Source organism: Budorcas taxicolor, chromosome 25, assembly GCF_023091745.1.
Source record: "Budorcas taxicolor isolate Tak-1 chromosome 25, Takin1.1, whole genome shotgun sequence".
In the NCBI taxonomy this organism is placed as follows: Eukaryota; Metazoa; Chordata; class Mammalia; order Artiodactyla; family Bovidae; genus Budorcas; species Budorcas taxicolor.
The window spans coordinates 46,648,451-46,665,261 of NC_068934.1; the positions used below are offsets into that span (position 1 = coordinate 46,648,451).

At 43.2% G+C, this 16,811-nt stretch overlaps 1 protein-coding gene across 8 annotated transcripts in view; it reads left to right on the forward strand.

Annotated features, from left to right (window-relative positions):
• The window catches only part of PPP6R3 (protein phosphatase 6 regulatory subunit 3), a 123,183-nt gene that overhangs the window by 15,393 nt on the left and 90,979 nt on the right, over positions 1–16,811 (forward strand). The window contains exon 2 of one of the 8 annotated variants that reach the window (XM_052662421.1): positions 6,091–6,186. The exons of the other annotated variants lie outside the window; for them this stretch is intronic. The gene's annotated coding sequence lies outside the window, so the exon portion shown is untranslated. The remainder of the gene's footprint in view (positions 1–6,090; positions 6,187–16,811) is intronic. 8 annotated transcript variants of the gene reach the window in all.

Consider the following 16,811-nt stretch of genomic DNA (forward strand, 5'->3'; position numbering starts at 1 on the left):
AAATTTTCTGCTCTTTCATTTGGTTGGCTCATTTTGGGGCTTCCCAGATGGCAATAGCGGTAAAGAATCCGCCTGCCAAGGCAGGTGGATGTAAGAGACAAGGGTTCAATCCCTGGGTGGGGAAGACTCCCTAGAGGAGGAAATGGCAACCCATTCTAGTGTTCTTGCGTGGAGAATCCCATGGACAGAGGAATCTGGCAGGCTACAGCCCATGAGGTCGCAAAGAGTCAGGCATGATTCATTTATTTTTTTTTTTTAATCCAGAAATGGAAAAGATTTCCAGAATAAGCTACCTTTTTGAAACAAGATCATTTTGATTGCTAGAAAACGTTTATGTGAACCTTAAATGCGACTCTAGCCAAGTATAGAACACCAAAAACAATCTGGAAAAGGGATGTGGACCAAAATAGATTACCGGCCAAATCTGTCTTTGGGAAATGAAAAGAGTAGAGTTCAGCTCTTAGAGTGGAGAAGGCAATGGCACCCCACTCCAGTACTCTTGCCTGGAAAATCCCACGGACAGAGGAGCCTGGTAGGCTGCAGTCCATGGGGTCGCTGAGGGTCAGACACGACTGAGCGACTTCACTTTCACGCATTGGAGAAGGAAATGGCAACGCACTCCAGTGTTCCTGCCTGGAGAATCCCAGGGACAGGGGAGCCTGGTGGGCTGCTGTCTATGCGGTCACACAGAGTCAGACATGACTGAAGTGACTTAGCAGCAGCAGCAGCAGCAAGCAGCATTTAGAGTACTTGGCCTCTCCTGGGGGAGAGGAGGGATGGTTTCATACTTGTTGGTATTTCTTTATACAAAGTCTTTTCTTATTCCAACTAATCAATGAAAAGAGAAATGGAGGGACATACTAGTGTAGGCTGTGTGAGGTTGGAACTCCTTTTGTGAGGCTGGTTGGCAAGCCTTGTAAACTGAGGAAGGATTAAGGAGCTTGGTGTCAGCACTGCTGATCCCAGGAGTAAGGAGATAATTGCTACTTTTAGTCCTTTCCTAGTAATTTTCAGTGATGCCAAGGAGTTTGAAATGCACAGGCATTATAACTACTGTTTTCATCAACTTTCAAAAAATAAAGTTTAATAATCTAGGGCAATGAGGAAAGAATGAGAAGGGATTGTAGGGCACAGGGTAGAGAGCACGCGCTGGTTTAGCAGAATTGTTGTGAGAATTAAAGGTAAACATTACCGGGCATGTTTGTGTTTATTCCCTGAAAAAAGAAGAGTCCATTCCTGCCATTTACCATATTGTCAGGCCTAAAACTTTTTCAGCTTTTGGTGTCAGTTCCTGTTGAATTGCCTCTTGATTAGTGTGAACCTTCGGCAGCCTGCCCTTGCTCATGTACCCACCTTACCTTTGCTTATTGTTGTTCAGTCACTAAACTGCGTCCAGCTCTTGGTGAGCCCATGGACTGCAGCACGCCAGGCTTCCCTGGTCTTCATTATTTCCCAGAGTTTGGTCCAACTCATGTCCATTGAGTTGGTAATACCGCCGAGCCATCTTGTCCTCTGTCACCCCTTTCTCCTCCTGGCCTCAATCTTTCTCAGCATCAAGGTCTTTTTCAATGGGGCGGTTCTTTTGCATCAGGTGGCCCAAGTATTGGAGCTTCAGCGTCAGTCCTTCAGGGAATATTCAGTGTTGGTTTCCTTTAGGACTGACTGGTTTAGTATCCCTGCTGTCCAAAGGGCTCTGAAGAGTCTTCTGCACCACAGTTCAAAAGCATCCATTCTTCAGCACTCAGCCTTCCTTATGGTCCAACTCATGTCCGTACATGACTACTGGGAAAACCATAGCCTTGACTATATAGACCTTTGTTTGCAAAGTGATGTCTCTGCTTTTTAAATACGCTATCTGGGTTTGTCATAGCTTTCCTTCCAAGGAGCAAGCATCTTTTAATTTCATGGCTGCAGTCATCGTCCACAATGATTCTGGAGCCCAAGAAAATAAAATCTATCGTGGTTTCCACTTTTGCCCCATCTGTTTGCTGTGAAGTGATGGGGCTAGATGCCATGATCTTAGCTTTTTTGAAAGTTGAGTTTTAGACCAGCTTTTCCACTCTCTTTTTTCACCTTCATCAAGAAGCTTTTTAGTTCCTCCTCACTTTCTGCCTTTAGGGTGGTGTCATCTGGATATCTGAGGTTACTGATATTTTTCCCAACAATCTTGATTCTAGCTTGTGCTTCATCTAGCCTGGCATTTTACATGATGTACTCTGCATATAAGTTAAATAAGCAGGGTGACAGTATACAGACAATATACTCCAAATTATTTCGCTTTCTGAGCTCCAGCTTCTTCTATGTAAAATGGAAATAATATTAAAGTTCTCTTTTCCCCATTGAAGGTTAACTTTGGGTAATTTGAATTTGTATGGATTTTTTTTCCTTATGAGTTTATTAATGTAGAAATTATAAACTTTCATAGAACAAGTGATATGGCGAAGCTGACTTTGTTAATGATTAATACCTTATTTTATGAAATCTCTTACTGGCTTTGGTTTTGAAATCTTGACTGGTGGTAGGATGTTGTGAAATTTTCTTTTTTACTCTTGACATTTTTTTGTTTAGAGGTCTTAGTTTAAAAAAATTGGTTAATGTGTGATTATATTTACTTTGAAAAAAATAAAAACAGATAGACTAAAATCTCTTTTGCTCACCGTCTCTCAATCCTTTTCTGTCTTCTCCTGTTAATCGGGTTTTTTTTTTTTTGGTCTGTGTTCGTGATTTTCTTCTTTTGAGTATTTATTTGTGTGCCTATAGAATGGGAAGCCCAGAGTTAGGCATACACACTTTTTTTTTAAATCATTTATCACTTTTCATTGACTCCCATGCAGTACACAGAGATCTGCCTCCTTTTTAATTATATGAAGGTGTTTTTAATAGACATTTCCCAGATCAGTGGGCTTTAGATTTTTTTTCTATCACAGACAATTTGACTTGCTTTTAGTTTCTTACAATAAAGCACTTCGAACTTAGAAGCTTTTCAAAGTTTAGTGTTTGGTACAGAAATAGGTAAAATACTGAATTCTTTGCTTTTTATCTTTATATATAAAGTACAACTGTTAAAAAGTGGATGGAAACCTTGTTTTAGAAAGCTTTTCTCTTTCCTTTTCAAATGATGTATGACATGTATGATGTTTTTAAGCTCGACTGTAAATGAAAAATTATTTAGCAGATCTTTTTTGCTATAAAAATATAACACAAATTTATATTTTAACCATTTAAAAACATTAATAAACTTTATTTCATGGAGCAGTTTTAGGTCCACAGCAGAATTGAGCCAGCAGTACAGAGCCAGAAGCTCATATACTCTCTGTCTCCCCACATGCCCCCTCCAGCCTTGTGAACGTACACTGACACGTCATTGTCACTCAGAGTCCACAGGTTACGTTAGGTTCGGTCTTAGTGTTACGTATTCTTTGAGTTTAGGTGTGTAATGACATATATCCAGCATCATAGTAGTCTACAGAACACTTCTACTGCCCTAGAAATCCTCTGTGCTTTGCCTGTTCATCCCTGCCTCAGGCTTAACCCTTGACAACCACTAATCTTTTTAATGTGTCTCTAGTTTTGCCTTTTCTAGAGCGAAGTATGATAGAGATCATATAGTATTGAAGCCTTTTTAGACTGGCTTCTTTCACTTAGTAATATACATTTAAGGTTCCTCCATGTCTTTTCACTCCTTAAGAACTCATTTCTTTTCAGTGCTGAATAATATCCATTGGTTGTACCAGTCTATCCATTCTACCTGAAGGACATCTTGGATGCCTCCAAGTTTGGGCAGTTATGAAAAAGCTGATGCAGACATCTGTATGCAGGCTTTTCAGTTCAGTTGATTAAATAGCATTGAGCATGATTGGTCTCACAGAATGAATTAAGAAGTATTCCTTCTGTTTCTGTTTTCTGAAAGAGACTGTAGAGAATTGGTACAATTTTTTTTTCTTTAACTCTTTGGTGGAAATCACCAGTAAACCCGTTTGGACATGATGCTTTCTGTTCCAGAGGGTTATTCATAAGTGACTCAGTTTGTTTAATAGATCTAGCCCTATTCAGATAGTCTTACGTGTGTTGTGACAGATTGTATCTGTCAAGGAGTTGGTCCCTTTCATCCAGGTTATCAAACCCGTGGCTCTAGAGTTGTTCCTAAGACTCTCTTATTATCCTTTTGTTGCATGTGAGATCTGTAGTGATTCCCCTCTTTCATTTCTAATGTTAGTAATTCTGGTCTTTTTTCCTTAGTCTGCAGAAGTCTTACTGATTTTATTGATTTTGGGGGGAGGGGGCGGGGATACTCAGCTTTTGGGTTTGTTGGTTTCCTCTACTGATTTCTTGTTTTAAAATTATTTTCTGCTCTAATTTTTATTATTTCAGTTTCTGCTTAGTTTGGAATTAATTTGCTCTTCTAAGGCGAAAGCTTAGATTATTGACTTTAGATCTTTCTTTTTTGATATGTGCTTTCAATTCTATAAATTTTAATCTAAGCAGTGTTTTTTGCATCCCCCTAATTTTAATAAGCTGTATTTTCATTTTGTTCAGATATTTTTAAAGTTTCTCTTGAGAATTTTTTCTTTAATCCATGCATTTTTTAGAAGTGTGGTTTCTGATCTTCAAGTACTTTGGGTTTTGCCAGCTGTATTTCTGTTGCTGACTTGGTTTGATTGCATTGTGGTCTAAAGGCAGACACGGTATGATTTTTGTTCTTCGTTTGTTAAGGTGTGTTTCGTAGAGCACGGTCTGTCCTGGTGCATATCCCTGTGTGTTTAGGGATGGATAATCTGCTGGCGTTGGATGCGCTAGCCCATACATATCAACTGGGTACAGCTGGTTTTGATTGATGGTGCTGTTGAGCTCTGTTACGTCTTTACTGATTTTCTGATGGATATATCCGTTTCTGATAGTGGAGTAGTAAAGTCGCTAACTGTAAAAGTGAATTCATCTATTTCTCCTTGCAGTTTTATCTGTTTTTAATTTGTATTTTGATGGTTAGGTGTTAGGTGCATAGCATTAAGAGTTGTTATGTCTTCTTAGAGTATTGGCCCCCTTTTCATTTTGGTAATGACTCTTTTGCCCTGAAGTCTTCTCAGTCTGAAATCACTATAGCTACTTCCTCTTTGTTTGACAGTGTTAGTATGGTACAGCTCCATTCCTTTACTATTGAAGTGTGGGGTTTCTGTGTTAAAGTGGATTTTTTGTAGACAGTGTATGGTATACCTGGGGGTAGGTTTTTATTTTCTGTATTTATCTTGCTAGTGTTCCCTGAGATTCCTGATCTGTGGTTTGGTGTCTGTTATTAATTTGGGGAGATCTTGGTCATTATTGCTTCAAATACTGTTTCTATTCTTTCCCCCCTTCTCCTTCCAGTATCCTATTCCATGTATGTTACACCCTTTATGGTTTCCCATGGTTCTTGGATGTCTTGCACCCCTCATCCCCATTTTTGTTTTTGTCTTTTCTCTTTGCTTTTCCATTTTGGAAATTTCAGGGGTCACATCTCCAAGCCCAGAGTTTCTTTCCTCAGCTGCGTCTAGTCTGCTACCGAGTCTGTCAGAGACATTGCCCGTCTCGGTCAGTGTTTGGTCTGAAGCGTTTCTTTTGATCCTTTCTTCGAGTTTTTGTCTGGATTAGTTTCTCTTACTGCATGTTGTCTGCCTTTTCCACTAAAGTCCTTAGCTTTTCTGTTCTGGTAATTCCAGCGCGTCTAGCATGCATGACTTTTTTGTTTTGTTTTGTTTTTTGGTTGGGGGGCGCAGCACATGGCATGTGGGATTCTAGTTCCCTGACCAGGGACTGGACCTGCACCCCTGCCGTGGAGCCGTGGAGTCCTAACTATTGGGCCCCCAGGGAAGTGTCCCTGTAAGTGGCTGGTTCTGATGCTTGTTCAGTCTTTTCAAGCTACTTTCTGCCTTAGTATGCTTTGCAATCTTTCTGAAAGGCAGACGTGATACACTGGTAAAAGGAAACGTGAGGAGCAGATCTTCGGAAATGCAGTGTTGTTGTCTCGGGGACGGGAATGTTCTGCAGTGCTGCGCGGCCTCGGTCTTGGTGAGCTGTGACCTTCACCGGTGCTTCTCTGCTTTTTCCCTTCCTCAGGTGGTGCGGGATGGCTAGCGTGGTCTGGACTTGTGTGCTCCTCTTTCCTCACGCGGAAGGTTAGAGGGGCTGGAGTTGGAGATTCCCTTCCTCCAGGTAGGTTAGGTTCCAGTGAAACCCCAGCGGGTTAGGCTCTGGGAAAATAGCTTTTTTTTTTTTTTGAAGATGAGCTTTGTTAAGGACCGAATGTCCTGATGTTTCAAAAAAAAAAAGTTCCTTTCCCCCTCCCAGAAACATGAGGGGAAGGGAAAAGTAAGTCTACCCACGCACCCACTGAAGGACATTTTGGTTGCTTCCAAGTATGGAAGAAGCTGCTGTAAACATCTGTGTGCAGGTTTTTGTTGTTCGTGTTTTCAGCTCCTCTGGGTAAATATGAAGGAGCATGACTGCTGGATTATACGGTAAGAATGTGTTTAGTTTGTATGAAACTGCTGAACTGTCTTCCCAGTGCCTGCACCCTTTTGCACTTCGGTCAGCAATGGCTGAGAGTTCCGGTGGTTCCACACCTTCCCCAGCATTGCGGGGGCGGTGGGGAGGGGTGGTCAGCCTTGTGGACTTTGGCCATTCTAACAGGTGTGTGGTGGTATCACATTGTTCTCATAATTTGCATGCTTTTGGTGCCATAATGATGTGGATCACATCATTTTTAATGGCTGTATTTCATTGGATAGATAAGAACCTTGGGGTAGATAAAGTCTCTGTTACTCAGGTTCCATGGATTGTGGGCGACCTGATCGTTTGTCCTGTGGTGGTGCCCAGTGTCCTATGACCTCTATATTTGGACATTTCTCTCTTTTTCCTCCCCTGTTATGAACTCTTTGGACATTGTTATATATAAGACTTTTGACTCAGGATGAACACCTTAGGATGATCTCATTAAAGCAGAGTAATTGGGTCAAGGAATGTATAGATTTAAAAACCCTTTGATATCTATGGCTAGAAAAATTACCTTAGTTTATACTTTTACCAGCAGTTCCATCTAAATTTACATTAATGTGTGTTTAAAGTCTTTTTTTTATTAGGGGAAGATTTTAACATCGACAAACATAGAATAGTATAATAAACCCTCAGGTAATCGGCTCCAGCCCCATAAACCCAAGGTCAGTGGTGCCCCGCTTACTCCTTCAGTCCCCGCATTTCTCCTGGACTTGTCGTACTGGTTTAAATCTCTATTGAAGTGTGATAGAAATACAGAAGCGTGTACGTCATAAATGGGTTTTCACAGTCTGAAACCCACCTGGGTACCTGGGTCCCAGGCATCGCCTTTGTCCACTTTCAGTCATGCCGTCTGCTGAGCGCAGCCAGGGTCCTTAATACTTAGCTAGGTTGATTATTTCTGCCGAGTCTCGTTCCTTCTGTAATCTATGGTATGTTCATGTGTGTCTGAGCTTCTCTCTTGACATTGTGTGTGGGATTGTTGGGGATATACCTGGAGGTGCAATTGCTCGGTCGTGGAGGTGTGCATGTATTCCCCTTTGGAGGCCTGTGGCTGCCTCTGCTGAAGTAAGCGGTACCAGGCGACATTCCCCCAGCGCCGTGTGAGGCTCCATTTACTCCATCCTCTCTTGAGTGGCTCCTGTCTTCCATCCTTTTCATTTTACCTACGCTCCTGGCTGCGTGGTGATGCCTTACAGTAGCTGTAACCTGGGCTAGTGAAGTCAAGTACGTTTTCATGCCTTTTTTTGGTCAGTTTATTTTATAAAATTTTATTCATGTATGGTTGATTTATGTGTTAATTTGCTATACCGCCAAGTGATTGTTTTATATACTTACACACACGTCCTTTTTAATTTCCTTTGTTTACTTATTTTTGACTGCACCATGAAGCATGTGGGATCTTAGTTCCTTCCACGAACTAGTATTGAACCCCTGCCCCCTGCAGTGGAAGCTTGGAGTCTTAACCACTGAACTGCCAGGGAAATCAAAATATATTCATTCTTTTCCATCATGGTCTATCACAGCATATTGAATATGTTTCCCTGTGCTCTACAGTGGGACTTTGTTGTTTATCTGCCTTACATATAATAGTTTGCATTGGCTGATCCCAAACTCAGTCCTTCCCCCGCCCTGGCCATACCATAGTTGTCCTTTTTCAATGAATGTGCTGTGCTTAGTTGCTCAGCTGTGTCTGACTCTTTGGGACCCTCTGGACTGTAGCCTGCCAGGCTCCTCTGTCCGTGGGGAATTCTGCAGGCAAGAATACTGGAATGGGTTGCCCTCCCGTCCTCAAGGGATTTTCCCAACCCAGGGGATTGAACCCAGGTCTCTCGCATTACAGGTGGATTCTTTACCGTCTCAGCCATCAGCTAAGCCCAAGAATACTGGAGTGGGTAGCCTGTCCCTTCCCCAGGGTAAGTTCCCCACCCAAGAATTGAACCGGGGTCTCCTGCATTGCAGGCGGATTCTTTACCAGCTGAGCTACCCGGGAAGCCTTTTTTTTTCTCCTTTCAATGAAGAGTGACATTTACGTCTCCTCTCTTTTTTCTATTGCCTTATCTATTTTATGTTGTTAGCTCTCTGTTGATTCATAGCAGTTACCCCTAAACCTAGTGGCTTATGACAGTGGTAAACATTTACTGTCTCATAGTTTTTGTGATTTAGGAACTTGAAAGTGGCTTGGCTGGGCTGTTTGGCTTGGATGTATGTCATCAGCCTTCCAAGTCTTGACTGGAGTTGGAGGATCCTTCCCAGGGTGGCTCATTTTCATGCCCAGCAAGTTAGTCCTGGCTGTGGTGGGGAAGCCACAGCTCCTTTTCATGCAGGCCTTTGTCGTGATGCCTCAGTGTCCAGTCCTCAGGACATGGTGACTGACTTCCTCCTCAAAGAGAAAGATCTGACAGGAATAGCACCAAGTGGAAGTGATGATTTTTATGACATGACCTTTTTATGATATGACCTTTAATTTTGTCATATTCTGTTTGTTAGAAGAGAGTCACTTACTTTGTCCCACCTTGGACAGTGAAGTTCCGTTTTCTGAAAAGTGTCAAAAGAGTTTGTGGACAAATTTTCACACACAACACTTGGTAGGATTTGTTTTATTCTGGATATGAGTTTTTCAGGAGATACGGTGAATATCTCTGCCTACTCTCTGGGTTGTCATTGTGTCTTTTGAGGCAGAGGAGTTAATATTGATGTAATTCAGTTAGTTAATTTCCCCTTTATGGTTAGCCTAAAACTCCCACAAAGTAGTTGCTTGATGCTATCTAATGCCTAGTCAGAGCTGAAATTTTCAACCGTCTCAAATACAGTAATTTTTATATGTAGAGTTTTCTAATATTTTCGAATTGAGATCCAAATAAAGTCTAGCAATTAAAACAATTCCCCCTGTACCTCTTACCACCTATTTGTGGAAGACCTGGATTTTTTGTCTGATGTCCCCGCAGAGTTCTCTGTCTTGTAAGCAGGTAGTTGTGAGTTTCTGTGTTTGGGTGGTAAACTGGACTGTAGTTTCCTTGGCGTTTCTTCTTTTGGTTGTGATTGATCTCTGGAGGTTTACTGTGGACCCAAATTGAAGTTTTTAAAGGGTTTCCAACCTGAATCAGATAGAAATTCATTCAGATTATAGTCCTGTACTATGTCTTGAAATGCGCTCTGTGTGTGTGTGAGGCCGTCAAGAGCGCATGGTCTCTGTAGGAGACCTCATGCTGCCTGGAGGAAGCCTTACCCTCTGAGGGTACCACCCACTCTGGTAGTTCAGATGTCACAGGGCGTAACATAAGGGGGTCTGACACATCTTTGGAGCGGGGTCCAAATCCCCACCTCCGGGGGTTTTGTTTTCTTTGTTGTTTTCACTTGTTATTGGAATACAGTACTGTGTTAATTTCAGGTGTACAGCATAGTGATTGGACATTTAAATGCAGTAAGTCCCCTACATATAAACCTTGATACTGTGAGCTTTCAAAGGTTCGAACGTTTGTTTGCGTGTCCAGTCAGTGTCTGGCGTGTGTTGTCCCGTGCGTGTGTCCTCTGCAAGTGGCCGTGCTTTTTGGTGCTTCCCAGTACTGTGTAGTGGAGCAGGCAATGGCAGCCCATGCCAGTGTGCTCGCCTGGAGAATCCCAGGGACGGGGGAGCCTGGTGGGCTGCCGTCTATGGGGTCGCACAGAGTCGGACACGACTGAAACGACTTAGCAGCAGTACTGTGTAGAGTACCGTAGCGCACACAAGCCCAGGATATCCGGAAGCAGGCAGAAAAGCAGCGGTGGTGTGGCTGGGACTGCTAAGACCAGATCTGTGACACAGGAAATGGCAAGGAGATTTTCTTCGTTTGAGGAGGTGCTGTGAGCTTTTGAGTCATAGGCCCCGAACATAGAACGGTGCCCAAGAGTTGCAGCAGCCGTTCAGAATGCAGCCCAGCACTACCGTGTCACTGGGGGCGAGGAAAGGGACTGCTGCCCAGACATCACTGGGTCGTTTTTTCAGGAGGGTAGATAGAACTGAATTCAGTAAGGAACCAGAACCTGCGCCGTCAAATGCCGTGTGCGTCAGGCAGGAGTGACCCCGCGGCTCACCCTCCGTCTCCTGATGCAGACGACCCTGCAGCTCTACCATCCCTCCCGCCCCTTCCTCCGGGCAGTGGCTCTTCTTGCCTGTTCACTCGATGCCATACTGGACTCTTCAAGGTACTGTACTGGGAGATTAGAAATGTTTTTTATGTTTTGTGTTTGTGTGCTTTTTATGTATCGTTGGTGTGGAAAGAGTTCACACTGTAACAGTATAGCACTCCGTAGCAACTGTGTTAGTTGGGCATCTGGGCTAGCTGTTGGGCTTATTAACAAATCGGGCTTACAGACCTGTTCTTGGAACAGAACTCATTTGTGTGGGGGGGACTTACTGTACATTATGAGATGATCACTACCCACCTCTTATTTATGAGACTTTCCATGTTAATAACCGCCTTCTGGTTTCTTTTCCTCCTTGTCCTGTCCACTAGCTTTCCTGCTCTCACGATGATCTTTTGAGTTGTGATGACTAATGTTTTAAGGGTTGATGACTCAAAATCTTGTTACGCCACCTTGATTTTCCAGTCTTCCCCAGTTTCTGTCTTTCCCTTCTGATGGAAAATTTTAAAAATTAATGATATAATTAGAATGATTGTTAGAGAAGTAGACAACATATCGTAAAATTCATGTATGTGTAAAGTTTTCTGAACAGTTCTGAAATTAATTAGAAGGAGCTAGGTAGGTAAAAGGAGATTGTCACTTTATATGTGTTGTTTTAATAGTTTAAAAGGATGTATTTGTATAAATTCAAATGATGTTTTATTGTAAAAATGCAAAATGTGAGAAGCAAAGAAGGCCTTTCTGATCCCACATTATGGGTTTTCCTTCATAAAAGGGCAGCAGTGAGCCCAGCTGGAACAGCGCAGCTGGAAGTTGGGACACGTGAATCTGGTGGGCTCTGGAGAGCAGGCCTCAGTAAATATTTGTTGAATTAAACAACGAAGAAAGTAAAGTTGTTTTCCTAATAAAAATTGTACCTCAAAGTGTGGTTCAGCTTCAGGTAAGAGGTAAAATTTTCCATGTTTCGTTTTTAAATGAGTGTGCGTAAAGCATAGTGATTGTTGGCCATAATGCCTCCAGCAAATATCTGGGTGCCTGCCCAGTGCCAGGCCTGTGCTTTCTATGCTTTGGTCACATGTGATTAAAAGGATGGCATGCTGGTGCCCTCAGTGAATCAGGACAGTGTCTCAGACATACAGAGCAAGCTGCATGTGTGATCATACGTTTTCTAATGGCCTCATGAAAGGGCAACAGGCAAAGCTAATTCTAACCCAGTAATACAAAATATTACCATTTCAGCATATCATACAAAATTATTAATGAGGTATTTCACTTCTTTTTGTACTCAGTCTTTGAAGTCAGCTGTATTTTATACGTGAGCACTTCTCAGTTTGAACTAGCCATGTTTCATGTGCTCCAAAGCCTGGCACGGCTGCCGCAGTGGGCCCCACAGAGCAGATTATCAGCAGTGTCTTCATTGCTCACACGGAGGGGCAGGGGACATGGACTAGGAACCGAGGGAAACGGTGGCTTACAGGGCAGAGGCGCTGCAGAGGGGTAAGTTAGCAAGCTGCTTCTGTCCTCTGGGCGGTGGCCAGAGAAGCTGGAGAAGCGGAGGTGCAAGGAAGATGGAGCTGACACAGCTTTGGTGAATTGGATGTTGGGGGAAAGAGGAGTCCACCCCAGCTGGGTGTGCCTTTTCTGGGAGGGGCGGACGTGGTGAGAAAGGGTTTGTTAGGTGATCGGTGTGTGATAGAGAGCAAAAGCCTGTTTGCTGCTGCTGCTGCTAAGTCACTTCAGTCGTGTCCGACTCTGTGCGACCCCATAGACGGCAGCCCACCAGGCTCCCCCATCCCTGGGATTCTCCAGGCAAGAACACTGGAGTGGGTTGCCATTTCCTTCTCCAATGCGTGAAAGTGAAGCCGCTCAGTCGTGTCCGACTCTTCGCCACCCCATGGACTGCAGCCTACCAGCCTCCTCCGTCCATGGGATTTTCCAGGCAAGAGTACTGGAGTGGGGTGCCATCGCCTTCTCCGAAAAACCTGTTTGGGAGAGATTAAATTTAATATGCTTGCAAGACATCCAAGGGCAAACGGGTGCCTGTGTTTGAGGTGCAGAGATGGCCTTAATCAGTTTTATAAATTTGAATCTCATTGTGTTTATAGAGGTATATTAAAAAACTCGCAAAAATGGCTTCATTTATTCAACAAAGCCCTTTAAAAAAGATTCTCCCCAAGTCTTGTTTGAGTTGCTGCCGTGATAGTGTGAATGGAACAAGTGGAAACTGACACCCTGGCCACTGTCGTCAGCCCGGGACAGTGTACCTAGGCCGTGTCCGGTCTGAACCCGGTGGGAACCTCTGCCTTAGAGGACACTGCGAGGTGGCCAGTGAGAAAACAAGGAGGCTCTGCTCTCACAGAAGCCAAGGAGAGACTGTCAGTAAGGAGGGTCTAGCAGTGAAGGGTACTGACTGCTCTGAGAGCGAAGCTGAGACGAGGACAGAAGAGTTTCGCTTAGACCAGCCCCACCGGGAGGGCGCTGGCGACTTGAAGAGGCAGTTTCAGTTGAGTGGCGCAGATCGACACCAGACTGGACTGAGGTGAAGAGGGGAGGCTCTGTGACAAAGGGCTCCTTTTCTTTTACTTTTAAAGAACCACTGCAAATCATTGAGAAGACAGACCCAGTAGAAAAACAAACAAAGGATATAAACAGACAGTTGGAGAAAAGTGGAGTATAAATGGCTCTTAGAGAAAAACAGCGCTCCCAAGAGAACAGGATCCTGGGCATGGGTGTGAAGAGCCAGGCGGGGGCTGGTGGGAGTAGCCAGGGGCGCCGGGGAGAGCCCTCGGGCTTTGTGTACGTACCTAACCGGAAATGGGCCTTGCTTAATCCAGCAGTTCCACTTCTGGAAACTCTGGCACTTTTTGATGGTAGTAAAAATTGAAAACTAAATGGTCATCAATGGCGTTCTGGTTAAATCACCTGTAATGTAAAGGAAAGTCAGTATCAGATAAAACATTTGGTTTTGTTTTTTTCTACCATGCTGTAAATGGTACTTTGAGAGTGAGCCTGTCCCTCGCACCATTTTATAAGATGGAGAAAAGTACCAGTGGGTCTGTTACTGGCACAGAAGATATTTGAAAATACACCTTTGGAGAGCAGTGTTCATTAAGCCTGTCGTTCTCTCTTGATCTGCCTTTTAACGCACTGCTCATAAATTATTATCCACTATTCCCTTCTCGTGTTTCCTGTTAGGATTTTTTGTCCTGTTTTTCATATGTTCTGAGTTATAGACCACAGGAAAGACGGATCTAACATGTCTTAAAGGTTCATGGATGAATTCACTCCCGTTGTCCTTATTTCACCTGAATACAGCCACAGCTTCTTTCACCAGAGGATCGTTTTACTTGGTTGGGATCATTGACAGAGTCAGCGAACGTCTGGTGTGGTCCGAGAAGCGAGCGTGTAGCAGTGGCGACTGCTGCCACCTGCCTGGTGGAGGGGAGGCTTCCTTGGCCCACTTTGTGGGAGGGAGGGACAGTGCAGCCTGGGCGGTGCGTTCTCGCGCCACCTGCGTTCATCCGGTGTTACTGAAATCCCTGCTTTGGAGAAAGCAGCATGTCCCATATGGAATTTAATCAAACACAAAAAACTGGGCACCCGTAAATAGACCAAGCCGGTCTCCCAGCGGAGGACACTGATACGGTGTAACTTTAAATTCTCTATTACTGGGACTCTCTACTTTAAGATCTTGTTTAAATTTAATTTCTTTTGAGTGTGAGACTGCGGTTATTCATTGATTCCTTTTTCTTCATTTGTTGGGGTATCTTGGTTTCACTTATATTTCTTCGTAGAGCCACAGAAAAGTAGTAGTTTAGGATTTGAAGCATCAAGGCTATGGTTTTTCCAGTGGTCATGTATGGATGTGAGGGTTGGACTGTGAAGAAGGCTGAGCGCCGAAGAATTGATGCTTTTGAACTGTGGTGTTGGAGAAGACTCTCGAGAGTCCCTTGGACTGCGAGGAGATCCAACCAGTCCATTCTGAAGGAGATCAGCCTGGGATTTCTTTGGAAGGACTGATGCTAAAGCTGAAACTCCAGTACTTTGGCCACCTCATGCGAAGAGTTGACGCATTGGAAAAGACTCTGATGCTGGGAGGGATCGGGGGCAGGAGGAGAAGGGGACGACAGAGGATGAGATGGCTGGATGGCATCACTGACTCGATGGACATGAGTCTTAGTGAACTCTGGGAGTTGGTGATGGACAGGGAGGCCTGGCGTGCTGCGATTCATGGGGTCGCAAAGAGTCGGACATGACTGAGCGACTGAACTGAACTGGACTGAAACGATCATTTAGTCTAATCCTCTCATCTTACAGTTACAAAAACAAGCTTGAAAAGGTGAGGTTACTTGTCCGAAGGTAGACTGAACTGAGTCAGTGTTCTCGTGGTCTTCCCCGTTCAGTTTGATGGAGTGAGGAGTAGTATGATACCCTTGCGTGATCAGAGGGAGGTCACCTGCCAGAAGCCTGAGGGGGAAGTATGGCTTTGATTACTTCACGAAGGCCTTAGAACTTGTTGACCTGCTGCCCTAATTTATTTTTAGTCACAAAGACAATCGGAACCCTCTTTACATATTTTGGTTGAGGAAATTGAAGCCTATAGATGTGAACTTAACCCAAGATTGTAGTCTATAAATGTTTTATTCTGTGCTTTAATGTGAGCTGGGACGGTGCTGTCTGGTAAAATAGTATTCTTTTATCTGTGCTCAGTGGGGCTATTTAAATTAAAATTGAGAATTCAGTTCCTTAGTTTTAACTAGCTGTATTGCTGGTACTCATGGCTGTGTGTGGCCAGTGGCTTACTGTATTGGACAGTGTAGGCACAGAGTATTTACCTTAAAAAAATTATTTTTTTTTTTTTTACAACTTTAGAAATGTTGGTGCTGGATACCAAGTTATGAGTATGATTAGAATTGCCAGTTAGGAATCAGATTTGTGTTTAAAAGTAGGGGGAGCTTGTGGCAGTGCTTGTGGTTATGACTTGGGCCCTTTCTCCATTCCTATTTCATCTACTTTTTAGGCCAGTAACCAAGAGCCTATTTGAAGGGATTTTCCTTTTTCATCTCTTAGATATCTTGGTTTGCTAGTTGAAAATCCCATTCCTGGGTGGAGTTTTCAGTGAACACATTCATTCACCTTCGTGTTGCTTAGCATGTTTTCCAGTCTCTGTACTTGGGTTTCACATACTGATCGCTTGGTTATCACGATGTCCTGTAGCAGGTTGATGCCTTTCTTGTTCTTGTACTGTGGATTATGGAAGTTTCAGCTTTTACATCAAATTAAGCTTGCTGTGTAACTGTGGGTGAGCCAGCTAAGTGTAGTTTTGGCCATTGGAAGGAACCCTGCCATCTTTCGTGCCATTGCTCCACCTCTCTGCACACTGACATTGTAATAGGCAGAGTTGGTTTTCTGAGCTTTACTTCGGATGCTAATTTACTAATTTATGATTTGGGTCCATTTTAATAGCAACTTGGTTGGATTGGCTTTATGCACAATGGCAGTGATTTGAGTGTCCATTAGGGTGCATAGCCAGACGGTGATGTCATCTGATTAGGGGCCAAAGTTTTTATTTAAAGTGCTCTACATTCATGATTTTGCTTTTGGAAGGTGGTAGTATGGATTTACCTTGAGTGTTTAATACTTAAAAAAGTAGTCTTTTTGTAATCTTGGTACAGGTAGTTTTGATTACTGGTTTCAAAGCCTGTATTTTTGCCACAGCTTATATTAAATTGCTATTTCTGAAATTAGCTGATAGTTACATATATGTGTGTGTGCATATATATATATAATACATATACACAATTATTGTATATATAATATATACTATATATATATAAAGGTGCCTCTGAAAATGATGTTACTTATTTAGGTTGTTTCTCTCAATTATGAGTGTTTGTGTGCTCATTTTTGATGTTTTTTGTGGTCAGAATATGGGGGGGTTAGTTTATTTTCTATGTGCTAGGCATTGAGGATAAAATGTTGAATAAAACTTTATAGAGATGGATTGTCTTCCCATCTCACTATCTTGCATCTTTTTGGACTTGGGTGTTTGGGGAACACGTGTGAGCACGCTTGCAGAAAAAGGATTATTAAAATCCACATGGGAACGATTGAGTTGGCCTGTCTCAGGACTCGCTGGTAACAGTAGTTGCTTGCTTCTG